Raw genomic sequence first — 5,781 nt, forward strand, 5'->3', positions numbered from 1 at the left:
GCTGAACTGGGATGTTTGCTGCTTTACAAGGACCTTGCCCTTCTGATATGACCTTGCTGGTTCAAAGACAAGATTGAGGCTCATGATTATCATGAATAAATTCAGAATGGTGCCTTGATAAATTTCTTTTCAGAGGTTGTTAGTACCACAGAGAAGCAGCAATAAGAGTGGGGAAAACATCCTTAAAATGCACTAAAGAGCAAATGTGGAAGTGAGAATTAGTCTCAGTGGGCATTTGAAGGGGGTGCTTTGTTCAACTGAGTTGTGCATTAGAAATTGACATTTCTATTTAGTCCATAGTGCCTCTGTTAAGTTGGTTATCTCAGCTGCTGAGAGTCTTCCTCCAAGCTCTCCTTTCTCTTTTATTTACATTTTGACACTGTACAGAAATCTAAATGATGGCAACTTTTTTACCTTTAAAAGGTGTCCTTGGGTGGGAATTGGTGGTAATTGGGAGGAGGCTCACACAATGATTATCCCTATTGGAACTCTGATTTCCAGTGAGTGTACTGATCTTCCTTTCGTGGCCACAGGCACGCAAAGAAAAGCGAATTACAGGCATTGTTTTTGGTAATAGGCTCGTTAAATTGTCGGGATTGCTCTTGTCACAGACAGCCTGAAGGGTGGCTCTTGGAAGTGCTTTGGAAGAGCCAGCTTAGGGAAATGAAGTGGTTGGTTAGGGCTGAGCAGTCCTTTGGGAATGATTCGTTCTGGTTCAGACACACCAGTGAAGTTCTCCTGGAAACCAGTGGCTGCTTCAGCCTTGTCCTGTCTGAGAGCCCGTCCTAGGGAAACCCATGCTGTTGGTGAGAAGTGTCTAAATGCTGCTTTGAGGTTTTTTTGTTTGTTTCCTTTCCTAGTATCCTTCCCCACGATTTCAGTTACTTTCCTTTTAACTCGAGTGGTCTGGTCTGAAAGACTTAAGAAAATCTCTGGGAGTGGTGGAGTGCTTGTGTCCTGTTTATCTACATTGAAATGTGGCTGTGGAGGGCTTTGTCCAGGCTCAAAGTCAGGATTCAGTGCAGGCTCCATCCTGCAGCTGAGGGGAATGGATGGAGCAGCAGGGAACAGCTCTGCTGCCTCTCATGTGCCTGGGTAATACATGAAATAATTCAATTGCAGAGGTGAAGATGCTCAGGGTAACAAGGAGGAGGCCAGTACAGATGAATTCTGCCTGCTGCAGTTTTCCCTCCAGACTTAGTAATCTGCAGATGGGCCAAAATCCACTGTGGTTTCACCAGTGTGATCTTTGGATGGCCTTGGCATTCTGATTTCTGAGGGGAAGAATCTGTATTCAGTACCTGACTGTACAATCCTTTATGTGAACAAATAGAAAAGAACCTTGCAGGTTAACTTTTGCTGTGCACAGCCCTTTGAGTCTTGGATAAAAGGACATTCAGGAGTTTGCTCTTCAAAGTTAATCGTGAAGGGAAGAAAAAATAGAAGGTTTGTGCCTTAAATGAAAAAAAAAATCAGTCATTCTGTCACACGAAGAGGAAATTGCTATTTAAGGGTCACTTAGTGAAATTAGCTTCAATTAAGCAGCCTTTCTAAATGCAGTGCTTGTTGTCAGAGCCACTCATCTTGTGGTAATGCCTGACCTGCTGAATTTATGATTATTAATCTGTGTTAAAAAAAAAACCCTAAAACACCTAAAACCAAACAGGTTATTATCTGTGTAATCAGCTGTTGAAAGGAGCTTTGCCACCATACACCAGTATTTGTTTTGTGCTCACAAAATTGTGACTGGCAGAGCATTTGTTTCACAGCTCCAGAGCTGAGTGATGGTGCTGAGGTGTTTCCTCAGCTGGAAATACCTCTGAGCTGAGTTTTTTGGGCTGAAAGCAGAGGAGTGGAGAGAATCTGAAGCTGTTGGACTGTCCCTGCTCTGTTCCCAGTGTGTGCCTGATGGAGGAAAGCACAGCAGGGAGTGCTCAGCCTTTTCCCTCGCTGCAATTTCTCCAAATGCTCATTTAAAATTTGCAGGCCAAACTGCCTTTCTTCCCATTATACCTATTCCTATAAAATACCTGTAAAAAATACCACCACTGTGGTGTCACTGTGCTCAGCCTGACACAGGGCAAACCCAACACAGTTCAGCTGCTGCTCCCATCTCAGTGTTTTCTCTGTGTGTAGGTGACCCAGCCATGGAATTGGCTGCTCTTCCTCCCTGCAGGGCTGGGATTCAGCAGGCACCTGTGCTGTAATTGGAAGTTTTGGAGAAAATAGGACAGAAGTGAGCCTGAAAAATGAGTGTTCCAGTGCTTGCATTCATCTGCCACCCTTACCCCACTGCAAGTGAAAGAGAGCAGCAATCACAGGCACATCTTGATGGCATTTATGAGTAATTATAATAATTATACTTGACAAGAGCCTAATTCTGCTGATTCTCAGATGTGTCAGTGAGACATGAAGGGCTGCCCGAGGCAGGGAGAGGCAGGGACAGGGACAGGAAGGGACAGGGACAGGGCTGAGCACCCATGGGTGTTCAGAGGGATCAGAGTGGGACTGTCCCTACCCACACTCCCAGTTCCACAGACACAGGTCTCTTGGTTTGAACAGACAGGTGTCTGCTCAGGAAGGCAGGAGCCTCCCTTGAAATGGAAAATGGAAACCCCCTCCCTCTGAATTATTATAATTTTGAAATTAGGGGGCTCTCAGGCAAAGATATGGGAATTGGAATAACAGTTCTTTAGGAAAATTAAAAATTACAAAGGCTATAGTACAAAAAAAACCCCAGAAAACAAACCACTGCCAGAGTCAGAGCAGGCCCTGGCCCTTGTGTGTCAGGGTGGTGGCACAGTCCCATCCCAGGGGGCTCAGGGTGGTGGCACAGTCCCATCCCAGGGGGGCTCAGGGTGGTGGCACAGTCCCATCCCAGGGGGGCTCAGCCCTCCTGCAGTGCCAGCTGTGGCTCTGCTGGAGCAGGGATCCTGCACAAGGGGGGAGTTTTCCTCTGGAGCTCCAGGGCTGCTGGAGATGGGCCTGCTCTCCCTCTGGGAATGCAGGGCAGCAGAAAGCTGCTCCTCTGGGAATGCAGGGGGCAAAGGCTGCTGGGCTGTTCCCAGGGCAGATTGGATCCAGGTAGGAATGCTTGGCTCCTCCCCTGGGCAGAGCATCTCCCCATGGGATGGTGGAATTGGATCAGCCCTGCAGGGACACTCAGTGGCCATGGACAGCAGAGATCTCCTGGAGGGAGGGTTGGCTGTGGGAGAGATAAAGAAAAAACTGCCCAGTGAACAGCAGAGAACTGCCCCAGCTCTGACAGATGGCAATAGAATACACACCCCCAGCACATCCTGCATTTCCAACCTAAGACATCCTCAAATGCCCAGTCACAGCAGTATTGTGCCCACTGATCCCCTTCCAGCTAGCCATGAACTCCTCCCCAAAGCCACAACATCTCCCCATCCTTTCTCTGTTCTTCTTACACTTTCCCTCTCCAAACATGTCCTCACAGCTGGGAGGATTGGCTCCAAGATCCAGCAGAGAGCAGGTCAGCCCCACAGCTCTTCCAGCTCCTCCCTTGGTGTCCCACCGAGCTGACCCCAAATCCAGGATCTGCAGTCTCCAAAACCATTCAGACAGGGACAGCTCCTGTCGGCTCTTAGTGGAGCCAGGAGCTACCTTCACACACCTGGCTGCTGCTGCAGCTGCATTTGTTCCTCACAGGGATTTCCTCTCCCAGCCCAGCAGCAATTCCTGCTTGTGGCATTTTCAGAGAACCCCACCGTAGGGAGGAAAAGGTGAATCTTACTCTGTGTTCTTAGAAGGTTAATTTATTATTTTATGGTCTATATTATATTAAAGAATGCTATACTAAAACTATAGTAAAGAATTGAGAAAGGATACAGAGAAAAGGCTAAAAGATAACAATGAAAAACTTGTGACTTTCTCTAGAGCACTGACACAGGTGGACAGGGATTGGTCATTAAGTAAAAGCAATTCACATGAAACAAATCAAACATGCACCTGTTGGTAAACAATGTCCAAACCACATTCCAAAGCAGCAAAATATGGGAGAAGCAAATGAAATAATATTGTTTTCCTTTTTCTCTGAGGCTTCTCAGCTTCCCAGGAGAAGAATCCTGGGCAAAGGGATTTTTCCAGAAAATATGACTGACACCTGCTCTGTGTCCTGTCACAGCAGAACAGCACTGTTCACACCTAGAGCCTCAAAGCAAACAACATCACTTCATTCCTTTCCTTTGCTCTGTACAAAACACTACAGAGAACTCAATTATAAACTCAACCCATCTTCCATCTGTGCTGTGCCACACCAAACTTATTAATGACAAACAATTATAATTATTGACACAGAGGTAACTTCAGAAACTCCACCAGAGCAGAGTGTTTGGGAGCAGCTGTATCCCACTAAAAATCCCATTCTGGGCACTTCAGGAGGATGAGACACCCTTTGCACACACCCAGGACAACCTGCCTTCACTCAAGGCTCTTGCTGGTTTCCAGTGCTGATGAATTGGCTCACATCCCTCAGCACAAGGTCTAAGAGCCCTTCTGCTATTTCTGTGGTCATTAATTATGACAACTGGGTCTCTATCAGTGTTTTACAAGCTGGAAGGTACAACAGCTAATCAACATTGTGCTCTTGGTCCCCACAACCTCCCAGCTCTGCCAAAAGACTTGATGGAGAGAAGGAAGCAGGAGACAGGAAAAAAAATATAAAGAAAGACTGAAAATCATCTTGGCTCCCAGTCCAAACCTTTCTCTTTTTAAGATGCATTTCTAGAATCTGCTGGCTGGTAACCTCCCCGAGTTACAAGGGAGGCTGCTTGTCAAGAGCTGACCTGAGCTGGATTTAATTGGGAGCCAGCTGGAAGCAGATCCAAAGGGCACCTTGGGGAGGCTCTGTGGAGGGTGGCAGAGGGTGGGATCAGCCACCACACGAGCAGAGAGCACCCTCTGCAGCCACAGGCAGAGCCTGGACCTGCTCTGGGTTTGGCTTGGGGAGCCCCAGGCTGTTCACAGCCCCAGGCAGCTCCCAGGACTGGGATTTACAAACTGGATTAGCTGGGAACAGCCAGCTGCTAATCCCAGCTCCTCCTCTGAGGCTGCTCGTTGCCTTAGGCACAACCACTGCCTTTCTGCTTCAAAATTCTCCTCTTCTGCAATATTTATTTCCTCCATGAAGTTGTTTTTTTTGGGAGGAAGGAATATATTAATAGAGGAAAAACAAATCAAATATTCTCCAGCAGTAGAAGTAGAATATTTTCTACTTTCCAGCAGAAAATATTGACCAGTTTCCACATCTAAGTATTATCAATATCCTAAGCCTTTAATTCCACCAGAAACAAAACAAGTCCATTTGAGAGTTTCAGTCAATGACTTGGGAACATTATCATTCTTGCTAAATGTAGCCCTTCAGGAAAATATTGACCATCAAACTGCACTTTCAGCTGTTTAAAACTACCCAGGGCATTCCCACTCCTTTATTCCACAGCCTGAGCACCTGTCACTTTACTGCTTCACCACCAGCTGAAAAGAACTTTAATTTTTAATGGAGCAACATGACCTTTCTTTCCCCTCCAAATGAAGTGACACATGTTCCCACAGAGGGAAACCAAACCACACCACGACACACTGTGAGTTCAAAAGGCAGTGAAGACACAGAGAGCTCTTTCTGTGCTCTGCACAGGGCTGGCTCACAGGTTCATCCTCACAAACAGCAGAACACAAGCTTTGCTGATCCCTCAGTGTTGCTACCTATCAACACATCATCATCTCAGAACTCCTGGTGGCCTGAATATGAAAAATAATCCT

The sequence above is a fragment of the Serinus canaria genome, chromosome 18 (genome assembly GCF_022539315.1).
Source record: "Serinus canaria isolate serCan28SL12 chromosome 18, serCan2020, whole genome shotgun sequence".
Taxonomy (NCBI): Eukaryota; Metazoa; Chordata; class Aves; order Passeriformes; family Fringillidae; genus Serinus; species Serinus canaria.